The following is a 17,832-nucleotide window of genomic DNA, read 5'->3' on the forward strand; positions in this document are numbered from 1 at the left end:
AATATTCTTCCTGACCTCTCCGCCCCCACCCCACTCCCCCCTATCACCCTCACCCTGCCCTCCTTCCACCTATCGCATTTCCAATGCCCCTCCCCCAAGTCCCTCCTCCCTACCTTTATCTTAGCTTGCTGGACACACTTTCCTCATTCCTGAAGAAGGGCTTATGCCCGAAACATTGATTCTCCTGTTCCTTGGATGCTGCCTGACCTGCTGTGCTTTTCCAGCAACACATTTTCAGCAATTACAACATTTAAAAGGCACCTGGATAGGTACATGAATACGAAAGGCCTCGAGGGATATGGGACTAGATTAGATTAGGATATCTGGTTGGCATTTCCAGCAACACATTTTCAGCAATTACAACATTTAAAAGGTACATGAATACGAAAGGCCTCGAGGGATATGGGACTAGATTAGATTAGGATATCTGGTTGGCATAGACAAATTGTTTGCATGTTGTATACCTGACTGTATATTCAAGGCTGGAGCAGCATCAGTGGGGCAACAGTATTGGCAGCACCGATTGGGAGTCCTGCCTGGAGTCAGGACTCTGTGTCAGCACGATGGTGGCAGCAATGGATTAAAATCGGAAGGGTTTTTCCTGACCATTTATGATGAATTCCAATTTCACTCTCAGCTGTGGCAGGTTTCAAACTTGGGATTCCAGACATTTCAAAGGTCTCTGGTTTCACAGTTTAGCATAATATCACTAGGCCATTGCCTCTCCAGTTCCTCTGACTGTATGGGACCTAAACTGTCATCTTTCATTCATTTTTTTTTATTTTCACATGACTACAGAAAATTTTACAAGCTGGGAACAAAAACAATGTAAAAGCTTAGACAAGACTTGGGTTTCTTAATTTCAATATTTTATTTATGTATGCATGGGAGATGTTCATAGCCAAAAGTGGAATCTTTGACTGAACAATTTAAAAACCTTATTTTAAACAGAGAAATAGAATATAAATTCCTTTTGTAACATTTTAATTGTTTTTTTCTTAAACAGTATCTCTGTCCAACCTTAGTACAGGAATAGTCTCCTCTGCACTAACCAGCATTCCTGGTTAGAACAAAATTTCACTAACTACTTTTATAAACACTTTCCACTGAAGATGCATTGATGTAGTACATTATCAAACCCACAATCTCCCCTTCTTAGGTGAAGGGAGCAGGCAAACTCTAAATGCATTATTCCAGCCCACCCAACAAATGTGCAGTAAGTGTTAAATTGGCAATAAAATATTCAATCTGCATTTAATGAGAATAAAGCTGCACACTCAACCCAAAGAGGAAATTGTTAGAGCAAATTACTGCAGATGCTGGAATCTACTGAAAACAAAATGCTAGGGATCACAGCAGGTCAGGCTGCATCTGTGGAGAGAAAGCAAGCTAACATTGAGTCTAGATGGCTCTTCAGAGCTGACATGGAGAGAGCTGCATTTATGCAAATAATGGGGTGGCACAACAGTGTGATCAGATACCCCTTGTCCTCACTTTTCATTCCATCAGCCTCTGCATTCAAAGGATCATCTCTGCCATTTCAAACAATGTCAGCAGAGCACCACCAACACCATGTCTTCGCCTCACTTTCCCCCGACTGCATTTCACAGAGATTATTCCCTCTGGGGCACCTTTAATCTATTCTTTGACCACCAACACCACTCCCCATTCCCACAGTACCTTCCCACAGAAGGTGCAACTGCCACTTCATCACTGCACCTCTTTCTTCGCCGCATCCCCCCAACCATTCAAGGGTCAAAACTGTCTTTCTAGGTGAAGCAGTATTTCACCTGTACCGCCTCCAATCTTGCATATTGTTTGTTTGCTGCACCCAATGTGGCCTAGTCCACAGTAAAACAACCAAACACAGACTGGGTGACTGCTTTGCAGAACACCTCCGGTCCATGTGTAAGCATGACCCCAACCTTCCTGTAGCTGGTTATTTGAAGTGTCCTGCTCACATGCCCACTTGTCTGACCTTGGTATGCTGCAGTGCTCCAGTGAGTGACAGTATAAACTGGAGAAAAAACATCTCCTCTTCAGACTATGCACTGTCTAACTTTCTGGATTTGAAGGTGTTGAACTCAATATTTTGAACCCATTCCCATTTCTTTCTTTTAGCGTTACTTGTTATATTCTCTGTTGTTATGTCCTCTTCCCCCACCCCAGTGGGACTGTCTGTTCCTTACAGTCTCACAGTAAGGCACACTATTGTTCTGTCATTCTCAGGTCAGATGAAGTGATCAGCATATATCTTCCAGCACTTCACCTTTCCCACCCCATTATAGCAGAAACGCTGCCCCCCCCGGACTTCACCTTAGTTCTGAAGAGTCAGACTCAATGTTAGTTTCCTTTCTCTCCATGGATGCTGCCTGACCTGCTATAATCTCTTGCAATTTTTTTGTTTTCAGAGGAAATAGTCAGACTGGATTATGAACTTCATTTCTTTCTCCCCCTCTTCCTTTTCTATGCACCCTGCTTCCTCCAATCACTCCTGTTGTAATAACTTAAACCATTAGCCCAATTATAACACCACTCCAAACTCCTCCAAGGAAGATTTGGTCCTGCCTCTGCATTCTGTATGCATATTAGAAAATATTAAAACATTCAATGAAATCAAAATTGCTCCTCCATTCAGTTGGTACAGGAAGTAGTTTGAACACAATGTGGACATTGGAGTACAAAACCCAGATTGAGACTCCAATGTTCTCAAGTTTCCTGCATTGTGACACTTACCTGCAAAAACAGTTTTTTTGGGGGGAGCAAGAATCTGTATGACAATGTGGTATGTTCATCTACCCCTTTAAGAGTTGCAGGTATATCGTAATGAATTTTTGCCTATTGACAGAGGTGTCACAATAAAAACAGTTTTGCACTGATTTGCAATAAGAAAATAGTTGAATCAATCGTTTGGACTCCATTAGTCTTAATGTAGATTTTTCCCTCATGTCTAAGATATATTTTCTTCTCTGTCTATCATCTATCCTTTCAGGACTATTTAAAACTCCTTTTAATTGCACCAGCCACAGCCTGTTTTGGTTAAAGGAGTATTCGCTATGTCCATTAAAACAAGTTGTTGACCTTCGTTTTGGTGATTGTAATTTCAGCTCTGAACTCTGACAGATTTATGGATGACTCAGTTGTTTTACTGTTGTCACCTTTCAGTCTTTAGTATCTGTCTACTGTTTGTGCCTATTTGCTGCCACTTTGCCATCTGTGGGTTTTCGTATACAATATTTGTGTATTAGCCCATGTATTACATAGTGCAATCAGGTTTGTAAGATCTATCTTGGTTTATTTTTAACATTAACTACTTACAAGTTTGATATCAGAGTCTCATGGTATGGATTTTCTGCTTACCAATTTCTGGGACATGACACAATTGACTGACTCCATGACACAGCGACTGAAGGTCAGGTCACACATCATACATCATGACATCAAGTAACAAGTACAAGCCTGTGATCTGGAATCTAAGCCATAAACTTAACAAACTTAGTTTGTTTGAGTCACGAAACAAAGCCAATCGTTGATTCTGTAGATGTTTCCAGGCTGATTTGAGGGATGTTTCATGAGTCTGCAGTGAGACTATTTAAAATCTTGAACAAATAATTTCTGCCTTTTCCTCCAAAGCCAGCTGCCTGGTTTTGAACATCGGATACACTGCCTAAAACTTTTGGCCACAGTACAAGTAAATGAAGAATGGCGGTAGAAAGGGAGGGAACAAGAGACCTGGTCTTGCCGTTGCCCATTCGTGGTCTTTTTGATGCTTCGGAAAAACATTCCTTTTAAACAAAGGTTAGCATGCAATCATACAACCTCCACTTACAAACTTGCCAATTAACAAAGTTTATGCTCTGAATCATTTAAAGTGATGAAGTTATATGACTGGTGTAGTCTCCTTCTCATGTGGAATCTGTTGCCTGAGATGATTGAGTATAACGGCCTGATCTGTATCCATGTGAATAACGTGTCTGGATGTGCAGGTTACTTCCACATAACCTTATTCCTTTCCACTGGCTTTATAATTTGTAAAGATATGCAAATCTTCAGCCACCTTAAGCACTGCTTTTTGTCATGCAACATTTTATTGGTATTTTCAACTTTGTGATTTCAGCCTACTCAATAGTTACTTTTGCTATAACAATAAAACACATGCCGAGCAAATTCTGTAAACTTCAATACAACAAGGTCCTCCTGAGCGAGGCAGCCAAGAACCTGATGACCAATGTACTTGCTACTAATGGAGGGGGTAGCCATTGATCAAATGTTTTGACATTCTTACAGCAGTCAACATCTGCTGCTCCCACTGCCCTGGCCTTCGGTCTTATTAGTTCCAATGTTCTACATACGTGCAGAGTGATTTCTAAAAGATGAGTGATTCCTGAAAAGCTCCTTTTCACATGCTCTGCTAATCTATCCAAACCTTGTGTCCACTTCTCAACTTGCTTTTAAGACAAACCATCTAATTGAATAAAATATCCCAAGGTCTTTCACATGAGAATGATGAATACAATTTGCTGCCAAATTGTATAGCAGTAAGAATCAGGGTAGTCAACAGCTTAATCAAGAATGCAGCTTTTACAAAAGCAAACTAATGGGATAGATGCTGAGACATGAGGCAGAATTGCCAAAGCTTGGGGTGCTGAAGGTACAGCCATTGCAAGTGTAATGATGAAAACTTCTAAGGAAACTGATGACAATGTGAGTCAGAGCTTGGGGATAACACATGTGAACAGGGGCTTTAAAGTATTTAAAGGAAAGGGGCAGATGGAGTTTAATTTGGATAAGTGTGAAGTGTTGCATTTTGGTAAGCCAATAAGCTGGGGCTATTTTCCCTGAAGTGTCGGAGGCTGAGGGGTGATACTATAGAGGTTTATAAAATCATTAGGGGCATGGATAGGATATAAAGCTAAGATCTTTTTTTTTCTCAGGAGTTCAAAACTAAAGGGCATAGGTTTAAGGTGAGAGGGGAAAGGTTTAAAAGGGACCTATGGGGCAACTTTTTCACACACAGTGGGGTGTGTATGGAAGTGGTGGAGGCTAGTACAATTACAACATTTACAAGGCATTTGGGTGGGTACATGAATAGGAAGGGCATGGAGAGATACGGGTGAAATGCTGGCAAATGGGACTAGATTAGGTTAGGATATCTGGTAAGGGGAATGGATCTGGGTGGGTTACTCTTTGGAGGATCGGTATGGACGCTTTGGGCTGAAGGGCCTGTTTCTACACTGTGGGGATTTTGTTATTTGCATTATTGTAGATCACTAGATCTAATAAACACAACTCTTGTTCGAGTTAACGGGACATGTGCAAACCACCATCCTGTTTACAGGGGTGAAGCCACAGACTGGGAACATTTTGTGAACTGTTGGCGGCTCAGTGGTCAGCACTGCTGCCTCACAGTGTCAGGGACCTGGGTTCAATTTAACCTTTGCACAACTGTCGGTGTGGAGTTTGGGCATTCTCCCTGTGGCTGCGCAGGTGAGGTGGATAGGCTGTGCTAAATTGCCTAAGGTTCAAGGATGTGCAGGCACAGACTGATACAGTACGGAGGAACCTGTGCTGACACTGTCCGGGAGCAGTCTGGTACAGTAGAGTAGGCCATGGGAGATACGGATGGTGGGGGTCTGGGTGGGATGCTCTTCCGAGGGTCGGTGTAGACCCGAGGGGCCGAATGGCCTGCTTCCACACTGGAGTGATTCTATGAGAAGAAAACTGATAGTTAGGATTCATTGTGTTCACATCCTGCTATCCCGAACGAGCAGCGTCTAAACAGTGCAGAGTATTTTAGCAATTTTGTTATTGTACCAGCTGTGACCTCAAGGGGAGCTGGCAAACGGAAATACATTTAATTCAAAAAGCATTAGAAGGGCGGAAATTGAGGGTAGCATGATATGAGTGTGTCCAACAATCTGTTTCCATGTGGTAACTTGGTTCTGAAAATAGATGAACCCCCATCTTCGGGAGCGGATCCCCCTGGCAAGGCTCTCACTTCCCGGTTTGCAGATCGACGACGCCCTTTTCACGCTGACTCAGAGGCTGGTTGGTTTCTTCACGAACACGCGTTACTTCAGCTGCTGCTGGTGGACGATTGTGAGAGTGGGAGAGGCCAGCACCCGGAAAAAGTGAGCCCAGAGGTCTCCGCACTGTATCAGACTGTCCCCGGACACTGTTAGCACAGGGTCCTCTGTACTGAATCAGACTTTGCCCGGACAGTGTCAGCACAGGGTCCTCTATACTGCATTCGTCTGTGCCTGGATAGTGTCAGCACAGAGTCCACAGTACTGTACCAGACAGCTCCCGGACAGTGTCAGCACAGACTCCTCTATACCGTATCAGTCTAAGCCTGGACAGTGTCAGTACAGAGTCCTTTGTATTGTACCAGTCTGCTCCCGGACAGTGTCAGCACCAGGTCCTTTGTACTGTATCAGACTGTGCCCAGACAATGTCAGCATTGGATCCACTGTACTGTATCAGTCTGTGCCCGGACAGTGTCAGCACAGGGTCCTCTGTACTGTATCAGTCTGTGCGCAGACATGGCACCACAGGGTCCTCTGTACTGTAACAGTCTGTGCCCAGACATGGCAGCACAGGGTCCTCTGTACTCTATCAGTCTGTCCCCATAAAGTGTCAGCACAGGGTCCTCTGTACTGTATCAGACTGTGCCCGGACAGTGTCAGCACAGGGTCCTCTGTACCGTACCAGTCTGCGCCCGGACAGTGTCAGCACAAGGTCATCTGTACTGTATCAGTGTGTGCCCGGACAGTGTCAGCACAGAGTCCTCTGTACTGTACCAGACTGCTCCCGGACAGTGTCAGCACATGGTCCTCTGTACTGTATCAGTCTGTGCCTGGACTGTCTCAGTACAGGGTCCTCTGTACTGTATCAGTCTGTGCCTGGACAGTCTCAGTACAGGGTCCTCTGTACTGTATCAGATTGTGTCTGGACAGTGTCAACACAGGGTCGTCTGTATTGTATAGGTCTGTGCCTGGACAGTGTCAACACAGGGTCCTCCGTACTGTATCAGGTTGCTCCCGGACACTGTCAACACAGGGTCCTCTGTGCTGTAACAGTCAGTGCCCAGACAGTGTCAACATAGGGTCCTCTGTACTGTATCAGTCTGTGCCTGGATTGTCTTAGTACAGAGTCCTCTGTACTGTATCAGACTGAGCCCGGACAGTTCAGCACAGGGTCGTCTGTACTGTGTCAGTCTGTGCCCGGACAGTGTCAGCACAGGGTCGTCTATACTGTATCAGACTGTGCCCGGACAGTGTCAGCACAGGGTCCTCTGTACTGTACCAGACAGCTCCCGGACAGTGTCAACACATGGTCCTCTGTACCGTATTAGTGTGTGCCCGGACAGTGTCAGCACAGAGTCCTCTGTACTGTATGTCTTTGCCCGGACAGTGTCAGCACAGAGTCGTTTGTACTGTACCAGACTGCACCCGGACACTGTCAGCACCGGGTCCTCAGTACTGTATCAGTCTGTGCCTGGACAGTGTCAGCACAGAGTCCTCTGTACTGTATCAGCCTGTGCCTGGACAGTGACAGCACAGTGTCCTCTGTACAGTATCAGTCTGAGCCTGGACAGTGTCAGCACAGAGTCCTTTGTACTGTACCAGTCTGCTCCCGGACAGTGTCAGCACATGGTCCTCTGTACTGTATCAGTCTGTGCCTGGACAGTGTCAGCACCAGGTCCTCTGTACTGTATCAGTCTGTGCCCGGACAGTGTCAGTACAGGGTCCTCTGTACTGTATCAGTCTGTGCCCAGACATGGCAGCACAGGATCCTCTGCACTGTATCAGTCTGTCCCCAGACAGTCAGCACAGGGTCCTCTGTACTGTATCAGTCTGTGTCCGGACAGTGTCAGCACAGGGTCCTCTGTACTGTATCAGTCTGTGCCCGGACAGTGTCAGCACAGGGTCCTCTGTCCTGTATCAGTCTGTGCCCGGACAGTGTCAGCACAGGGTCCTCTGTTCTGTATCAGTCTGTGCCCGGACATGGCAGCACAGGGTCCTCTGTACTGTATCAGTCTGCTCCCGGACAGTGTCTGCACCGGGTCCTCTGTACTGTACCAGACAGCTCCCGGACAGTGTCAACACATGGTCCTCTGTACTGTATTAGTGTGTGCCCGGACAGTGTCAGCACAGAGTCCTCTGTACTGTATATCTTTGCCCGGACAGTGTCAGCACAGAGTCCTTTGTACTGTACCAGACTGCACCCGGACATGGCAGCACAGGATCCTCTGCACTGTATCAGTCTGTCCCCAGACAGTCAGCACAGGGTCCTCTGTACTGTATCAGTCTGTGCCCGGACAGTGTCAGCACAGGGTCTTCTGTACTGTATCAGTCTGTGCCCGGACATGGCAGCACAGGGTCCTCTGTACTGTATCAGTCTGCTCCCGGACAGTGTCTGCACCGGGTCCTCTGTACTGTATCAGACTGCTTCCGGACAGTGTCAGCACAGAGTCCTCTGTACTGTATCAGACTGCTCCCGGACACTGTCAACACAGGGTCCTCTGTACTGTATCAGTCTGTGTCCGGATACTGTCAACACAGGTTCCTCTGTACTGTATCAGTCTGTGCCTGGACAGTGTCAGAACAGAGTCTTCTGTACTGTATCAGACTGCTCCCGGACACTGTCAACACAGGGCCCTCTGTAGTGTATCAGTCAGTGCCCAGACAGTGTCAACATAGGGTCCTCTGAACAGTATCAGACTGCTCCCGGGCAGTGTCAGCAGTCAGCACCGGTTCTCTGCACTGTATAACATGCTCCCGGACAGGGTCAGCACAGGGTCCTTTGTATTGTACCAGTCTGTGCCCGAACAGTGTCAGCACACAGTCCTTTGTGCTGTACCAGACTGTGCCTGGACAGTGTCAGCACAGGGTCCTCTGTACTGTATCAGACTGCTCCCGGACTGTGTCAGCACAGGGCCCTCTGTACTGTATCAGTTTGTATCTGGACAGTGTCAACACAGTGTCCTCTGTACTGTATCTGTCTGTGCCTGGACAGTGTCAGCACAGAGTCCTTTGTGCTGTACTAGACTGCTCCCAGACAGTGTCAGCACATGGTCCTCTGTACTGTATCAGACAGCTCCCGGACAGTGTCAGCACAGGGTCCTCTGTACTATATCAGTCTGTGCCTGGACAGTGTCAGCATTGCATCCTCTGCACTGTATCAGTCTGTGCCCGGACAGTGTCAGCAGAGGGTCCTCTGTACTGTATCATTTTATGCCTGGACATTGTCAGCACAGGGTCCTCTGTACTGAATCAGATTGCACACGGACAGCGTCAGCATATGGTCTTCTGTACTGTATCAGACTGTGTCCGGACAGTGTCAGCACAGTATCCTCTGTACTGTATCAGACTGCTCCCGGACAGTGTTAGGACACGGTCCTCTGTATGGTATCAGTCTGTGTCCGGACAGTGTCAACACAGGGTCCTCTGTACAGTATCAGACTGCTCGCGGATAGTGTCAGCACAGGGTCCTCTGTACTGTATCAGTCTGTTCCCGGACAATGTCAGCGCAGGGTCCTCTGTACTGTATCAGTCTGTGCCCGGACAGTGTCAGCACAGTGTCCTCTGTACTGTATCAGTCTGTGACCGGACAGTGTCAGCACATAGTCCTTTGTACTGTATCAGTCTGTGCCCGGACAATGTAAGCCCAGGGTCGTCTGGACTTTATCAGACTGCTCCCGGACAGTGTCAGCACAGGGTCCTCCGTACTGTATCAGACCGCTCCCGGACAGTGTCAGCACAGGGTCCTCTGTACTATACCAGACTGTTCCCGGACAGTGTCAGCACAGGGCCCTCTGTACTGTATCAGTCTGTGCCAGGACTGTGTCCGCACACGGTCGTCTGTACTGTATCAGTCTGTGCCCGGATAGTGTCAGCACAGGGTCGTCTGTACTGTACCAGACTGCTCCTGGACAGTGTCAGCACATGGTGCTATGTACTGTATCTGTGTGTGCCCGGACAGTCTCAGTACAGAGACCTCTGTACTGTATCAGACTGCTCCTGGAAAATGTCTACACAGTGTCCTCTGTACTGTATCTGTCTGTGCATGGACAGTGTCAGCACAGAGTCCTTTGTGCTGTACTAGACTGCTCCCAGACAGTGTCAGCACAGGGTCCTCTGTACTGTATCAGTCTGTGCCTGGACAGTGTCAGCATAGAGTACTATGTACTGTACCAGACAGCTCCCGGACAGTGTCAGCATAGAGTACTCTGTCCTGTATCAGACATTTCCCGGACAGTGTCAGCACAGGGTCCTCTGTCCTGTATCAGACTACTCCCAGACAGTGTCAGCACAGGGTCCTGTACTGTATCAGACCACTCCTAGACAGTGTTAGCATAGGGTCTACTGTACTGCATCAGACCGTGTCCGGACAGTGTCAGCACAGTGTCCTCTGTACTGTACCAGACTGATCCCGGATATTGTCAGCACAGGGTCTTCTGTACTGTATCAGTCTGTGCCTGGACAGTGTCAGCACAAGGTCCACTGTCCCGTATCAGTCTGTGCCTGGACAGTGTCTGCACAGGGTCCTCTGTAGTGTACTAGACTGCTCCTGGACAGTGTCAGCACATGGTGCTATGTACTGTATCTATCTGTGCCCGGACAGTCTCAGTACAGAGACCTCTGTACTGTATCAGACTGATCCTGGGAAGTGTCAACACAGTGTCTTCTGTACTGTATCAGTCTGTGCCTGGACAGTGTCAGCACAGAGTCCTTTGTGCTGTACCAGACTGCTCCCAGACAGTATCAGCATATGGTCCTCTGTACTGTATCAGTCTGTGTCCGAACAGTGTCAGCACAGAGTCCTTTGTGCTGTACCAGACGGCTCCCAGACAGTGTCAGCATATGGTCCCCTGTACTGTATCAGTCTGTGCCCGGACAGTGTCAGCACAGGGTCCTCTGTACTGTATCAGTCTGTGCCTGGACAGTGTCAGCACAGGGTCCTATGTACAGTATCAGACTGCTCCCGGACTGTGTCAGCACAGGGTCCTCTGTACTGTATCAGTCTGTGCCTGGACAGTGTTAGCACAGGGCCCTACGTACAATATCAGACTGCTCCTGGACTGTGTCAGCACTGGGTCCTCTGTACTGTATCAGTTTGTGTCTGGACAGTGTCAACACAGTGTCCTCTGTACTGTATCTGTCTGTGCCTGGACAGTGTCAGCACAGGGTCCTCTGTACTGTATCAGTCTGTCCCTGGACAGTGTCAGCACAGGGTCCTATGTACAGTATCAGAATGCTCCCGGACTGTGTCAGCACAGGGTCCTCTGTACTGTATCAGTCTGTGCCTGGACAGTGTTAGCACAGGGCCCTACGAACAGTATCAGACTGCTCCCGGACTGTGTCAGCACTGGGTCCTCTGTACTGTATCAGTTTGTGTCTGGACAGTGTCAACACAATGTCCTCTGTACTGTAACTGTCTGTGCCTGGACAGTGTCAGCACAGGGACCTTTGTGCTGTACTAGACCGCTCCCAGACAGTGTCAGCACATGGTCCTCTATACTGTATCAGTCTGTGCTCGGACAGTGTCAGCACAAGGTCCTCTGTACTGTATCAGTCTGTGCCTGGACAGTGTCAGCATCGCGTCCTCTGCACTGTATCAGTCTGTGCCTGGACAGTGTCAGCACAGGGTCCTCTGTACTGTATCATTCTGTGCCTGGACTGTGTCAGCACAGGGTCCTCTGTACTGAATCAGATTGCACACGGACAGCGTCAGCATATGGTCTTCTGTACTGTATCAGACTGTGTCCGGACAGTGTCAGCACAGTATCCTATGTACTGTATCAGACTGCTCCCGGACAGTGTTAGGACACGGTCCTCTGTATGGTATCAGTGTCAACACAGGGTCCTCTGTACTGTATTAGACTGCTCGCGGATAGTGTCAGCACAGGGTCCTCTGTACTGTATCAGTCTGTTCCCAGACAATGTCAGCGCAGGGTCCTCTGTACTGTATCTGTCTGTGCCTGGACAGTGTCAGCACAGAGTCCTTTGTGCTGTACCAGACTGCTCCCAGACAGTGTCAGCATATGGTCCTCTGTACTGTATCAGTCTGTGCCCGGACAGTGTCAGCACAGAGTCCTTTGTATTGTACCAGACTGCTACTGGACAGTGTCAGCACATGGTCCTCTGTACTGTACCAGTCTGTGCCCAGACAGTGTCAGCACAGGGTCCTCTGTACTGTATCAGTCTGTGCCTGGACAGTGTCAGCACAGGGTCCTATGTACAGTATCAGACTGCTCCCGGACTGTGTCAGCACAGGGTCCTCTGTATTGTATCAGACTGATCCCGGACAGTGTTAGGACACGGTCCTCTGTATGGTATCAGTCTGTGTCCGGACAGTGTCAACACAGGGTCCTCTGTACTGTATCAGACTGTTCCCGGACAATATCAGCGCAGGGTCCTCTGTACTGTATCAGTCTGTTCCCGGACAGTGTCAGCACAGTGTCCTCTGTACTGTATCAGTCTGTTCCCGGACAATATCAGCGCAGGGTCCTCTGTACTGTATCAGTCTGTTCCCGGACAGTGTCAGCACAGTGTCCTCTGTACTGTATCAGTCTGTAACCGGACAGTGTCAGCACATAGTCCTTTGTACTGTATCAGTCTGTGCCTGGACAATGTAAGCCCAGGGTCGTCTGGACTTTATCAGACTGCTCCCGGACAGTGTCAGCACAGGGTCCTCTGTACTGTACCAGACTGCGCCTGGACAGTGTTAGCACAGGGCCCTACGTACAGTGACCGTGTCCGGACAGTGTCCTCTGTACTGTACCAGACTGCTCCCGGATATTGTCAGCACAGGGTCTTCTGTACTGTACCAGACTGCTCCTGGACAGTGTCAGCACATGGTGCTATGTACTGTATCTATGTGTGCCCGGACAGTCTCAGTACAGAGACCTCTGTACTGTATCAGACTGCTCCTGGAAAATGTCAACACAGTGTCCTCTGTACTGTATCAGTCTGTGCCTGGACAGTGTCAGCACAGAGTCCTTTGTGCTGTACTAGACTGCTCCCAGACAGTGTCAGCACAGGGTCCTCTGTACTGTATCAGTCTGTGCCTGGACAGTGTCAGCATAGAGTACTATGTACTGTACCAGACAGCTCCCGGACAGTGTCAGCATAGAGTTCTCTGTCCTGTATCAGACTTTTCCCGGACAGTGTCAGCACAGGGTCCTCTGTACTGTATCTGTCTGTGACTGGACCGTGTCAGCACATAGTCCTTTGTACTGTATCAGTCTGTGCCCAGACAATGTGAGCACAGGGTCCTCTGTACTGTATCAGACTGCTCCCGGACAGTGTCAGCTCAGGGTCCTGTACTGTATCAGACCGCTCCTGAATAGTGTTAGCATAGGGTCTACTGTACTGCATCAGACCGTGTCCGGACAGTGTCCTCTGTACTGTACCAGACTGCTCCCGGATATTGTCAGCACAGGGTCTTCTGTACTGTATCAGTCTGTGCCTGGACAGTGTCAGCACATGGTCCTGTGTACTGTATCAGTCTGTGCCCGGACAATGTCAGCACAAGGTCCACTGTCCCGTATCAGTCTGTGCCTGGACAGTGTCTGCACAGGGTCCTCTGTACTGTACTAGACTGCTCCTGGACAGTGTCAGCACATGGTGCTATGTACTGTATCTATCTGTGCCCGGACAGTCTCAATACAGAGACCTCTGTACAGTATCAGACTGATCCTGGGAAGTGTCAACACAGTGTCCTCTGTACTGTATCTGTCTGTGCATGGACAGTGTCAGCACAGGGTCCTCTGTACTGTATCAGTCTGTGCCTGGACAGTGTCAGCACAGGGCCCTACGTACAGTATCAGACTGCTCCCGGACTGTGTCAGCACTGGGTCCTCTATACTGTATCAGTTTGTGTCTGGACAGTATCAACACAGTGTCCTCTGTACTGTATCTGTCTGTGCCTGGACAATGTCAGCACAGAGTCCTTTGTGACTGTACTGGACTGCTCCCAGACAGTGTCAGCACATGGTCCTCTGTACTGTATCAGACTGCTCCCGGACAGTGTCAGCACAGGGTCCTCTATACTGTATCAGTCTGTGATCGGACAGTGTCTGCACAGGGTCCTCTGTACTGTATCAGTCTGTGCCTGGACAGTGTCAGCATCACGTCCTCTGCACTGTATCAGTCTGTGCCGGGACAGTGTCAGCACAGGGTCCTCTGTACTGTATCATTCTGTGCCTGGACAGTGTCAGCACAGGGTCCTCTGTCCTGAATCAGATTGCACACGGACAGCGTCAGCATATGGTCTTCTGTACTGTATCAGACTGTGTCCGGACAGTGTCAGCACAGTATTCTCTGTACTGTATCAGACTGCTCCCGGAGAGTGTTAGGACACGGTCCTCTGTATGGTATCAGTGTCAGCACATGGTGCTATATACTGTATCTATCTGTGCCCGGACAGTCTCAGTACAGAGACCACTGTACTGTATAAGACTGCTCCTGGAAAGTGTCAACACAGTGTCCTCTGTACTGTATCTGTCTGTGCCTGGACAGTGTCAGCACAGAGTCCTTTGTGCTGTACCAGACTGCTCCCAGACAGTATCAGCATATGGTCCTCTGTACTGTATCATTCTGTGCCCGGATAGTGTCAGCACAGGGTCCTCTGTACTGTATCAGACTGTGCCTGGACAATGTCAGCACAGAGTCCTATGTACAGTATCAGACTGCTCCCGGACTGTGTCAGCACAGGGTCCTCTGTATTGTATCAGTCTGTGCCTGGACAGTGTTAGCACAGGGCCCTACGTACAGTATCAGACTGCTCCCGGACTGTGTCAGCACTGGGTCCTCTGTACTGTATCAGTTTGTGTCTGGACAGTGTCAACACAGTGTTCTCTGTACTGTATCTGTCTGTGCCTGGACAGTGTCAGCACAGAGTCCTTTGTGCTGTACTAGACTGCTCCCAGACAGTGTCAGCACATGGTCCTCTGTACTGTATCAGACTGCTCCCGGACAGTGTCAGCACAGGGTCCTCTGTACTGTATCAGTCTGTGCTCGGACAGTCTCAGCACAGGGTCCTCTGTACTGTATCAGTCTGTGCCTGGACAGTGTCAGCATCGCGTCCTCTGCACTGTATCAGTCTGTGCCCGGACAGTGTCAGCACAGGGTCCTCTGCACTGTATCAGTCTGTGCCCGGACAGTGTCAGCACAGGGTCCTCTGTACTGAATCAGATTGCATACGGACAGCGTCAGCATATGGTCTTCTGCACTGTATCAGACTGTGTCCGGACAGTGTCAGCACAGTATCCTCTGTACTGTATCAGACTGCTCCCGGACAGTGTTAGGACATGGTCCTCTGTATGGTATTAATCTGTGCCCGGACAGTGTCAACACATTGTCCTCTGTACTGTATCAGACTGCTCACGGATAGTGTCAGCACAGGGTCCTCTATACTGTATCAGTCTGTTCCCGGACAATGTCAGCACCGGGTCCTCTGTACTGTATCAGTCTGTGACCGGACAGTGTCAGCACAGAGTCCTTTGTACTGTATCAGTCTGTGCCCGGACAATGTAAGCCCAGGGTCGTCTGGATTGTATCAGACTACTGCCGGACAGTGTCAGCACAGGGTCCTCGTACTGTATCAGACTGCTCCCGGACAGTGTCAGCACAGGGTCCTCTGTACTGTATCAGTCTGTGCCAGGACAGTGTCAGCACACGGCCCTCTGTACTGTATCAGTCTGTGCCAGGACAGTGTCAGCACAGGGTCCTCTGTACTGTATCAGTCTTTGCCAGGATAGTGTCAGCACACGGTCGTCTGTACTGTATCAGTCTGTGCCAGGACAGTGTCAGCACACGGTCCTCTGTACTGTATCAGTCTTTGCCAGGATAGTGTCTGCACACGGTCGTCTGTACTGTATCAGTCTGTGCCAGGACAGTGTCAGCACACGGTCCTCTGTACTGTATCAGTCTTTGCCAGGATAGTGTCAGCAGAGGGTCCTCTGTACTGTATCAGTCTGTGCCAGGACAGTGTCAGCACACGGTCCTCTGTACTGTATCAGTCTCTGCCCGGATAGTGTCAGCACAGAGACCTCTGTACTGTATAAGACTGCTCCTGGAAAATGTCAACACAGTGTCCTCTGTACTGTATCAGTTTTTGTCTGGACAGTGTCATCTGTACTGTATCTGTCTGTGCCTGGACAGTGTCAGCACAGAGTCCTTTATGCTGTACTAGACTGCTCCCAGACAGTGTCAGCAAGGGTCCTCTGTACTGTATCAGTCTGTGCCTGGACAGTGTCAGCATAGAGTCCTCTGTCCTGTACCAGACTGCTCCTGGACAGTGTCAGCTCATGGTGCTATGTACTGTATCAGTCTGTGCCCGGACAGTCTCAGTACAGAGACCTCTGTACTGTATCAGACTGCTCCTGGAAAGTGTCAACACAGTGTCCTCTGTACTGTATCTGTCTGTGCCTGGACAGTGTCAGCACAGAGTCCTTTGTGCTGTACTAGTCTGCTCCCAGACAGTGTCAGCATAGAGTACTCTGTCCTGTATCAGAGTTTTCCCGGACCGTGTCAGCACAGGGTCCTCTGTACTGTATCGGACTGCTCCCGGACTGTGTCAGCACCGAGTCCTCTGTACTGTATCAGTCTGTGCCCGGATAATGTTAGCACAGGGTCCTCTGTACTGTATCAGACTGCTCCCGGACGGTGTCAGCACAGGGTTCTCTGTACTGTATCAGTCTGTGCCCGGACAATGTCAGCACAGTGTCCTGTGTACTGTATCAGTCTATGCCTGGACAGTGTCAGCACATGGTCCTCTGTACTGTACCAGTCTGTGCCCGGACAGTGTCAGCACAGAGTCCTCTGTACTCTATCGGTCTGCGTGTGAACAGTGTCCGCACAGGGTCCTTTGTCCTGTATCAGACTGTGCCCAGACAGTGTCAGCACAGGGTCCTCTCTACTGAATCAGTCTGTGTCTGGACAGTGTCAGGACAGGGTCCTGTATACAGTATCAGACTGCTCCCGGACAGTGTCAGCACAGGATCCTCTGTACTGTATCAGTCTGTGCCTGGACAGTGCCAGCACAGAGTCCTCTGTACTGTATCAGTCTGTGCCTTGACAGTGTCAGCACAGGGTCCTCTCTACTGTATCAGACTGCTTCCGGACAGTGTCAGCACAGGGTCCTCTGTACTGTACCAGACTGCTCCCGGACAGTGTCAGCATAGCGTCCTCTGTGCTGTATCAGTCTGTGCCAGGACAGTGTCAGCACACGGTCCTCTGTACTGTATCAGTCTGTGCCCGGATAGTTTCAGCACAGAGTCCTCTGTCCTGTACCAGACTGCTCCTGGACAGTGTCAGCTCATGGTGCTATGTACTGTATCAGTCTGTGCCCGGACAGTCTCAGTACAGAGACCTCTGTACTGTATCAGACTGCTCCTGGAAAGTGTCAACACAGTGTCCTCTGTACTGTATCTGTCTGTGCCTGGACAGTGTCAGCACAGAGTCCTTTGTGCTGTACTAGTCTGCTCCCAGACAGTGTCAGCATAGAGTACTCTGTCCTGTATCAGAGTTTTCCCGGACAGTGTCAGCACAGGGTCCTCTACTGTATCGGACTGCTCCCGGACTGTGTCAGCACCGAGTCCTCTGTACTGTATCAGTCCGTGCCCGGATAATGTCAGCAAGGGACCTCTGTACTGTATCAGTCTGTGCCCGGATAATGTCAGCACAGTGTACTGTGTACTGTATCAATTAATTACACCGGCACCACTCCCCACCTCTTCCTCCGCTACATTGATGACTGCATTGGCGCCACCTCGTGCTCCCGCGAGGAGGTTGAGCAAATCATCAACTTCACCAACACATTCCA

The 17,832-nt window shown here is 49.2% G+C and overlaps 1 protein-coding gene across 4 annotated transcripts in view; it reads left to right on the forward strand.

Annotated features, from left to right (window-relative positions):
- Positions 1-5,781: 5,781 nt before the first annotated feature.
- mfsd3 (major facilitator superfamily domain containing 3) overlaps positions 5,782-17,832 on the forward strand; it is a 125,229-nt gene continuing 113,178 nt past the window's right edge. For 2 of the 4 annotated variants that reach the window (XM_043712139.1, XM_043712148.1), the window contains exon 1: positions 5,785-6,131. The gene's annotated coding sequence lies outside the window, so the exon portion shown is untranslated. Of the gene's footprint in view, positions 6,144-17,832 lie in introns of all 4 variants that reach the window. The other 2 variants (XR_006314842.1, XM_043712157.1) reach the window with 2 other exon arrangements.

The sequence above is a fragment of the Chiloscyllium plagiosum genome, chromosome 2 (genome assembly GCF_004010195.1).
Source record: "Chiloscyllium plagiosum isolate BGI_BamShark_2017 chromosome 2, ASM401019v2, whole genome shotgun sequence".
NCBI lineage: Eukaryota > Metazoa > Chordata > Chondrichthyes > Orectolobiformes > Hemiscylliidae > Chiloscyllium > Chiloscyllium plagiosum.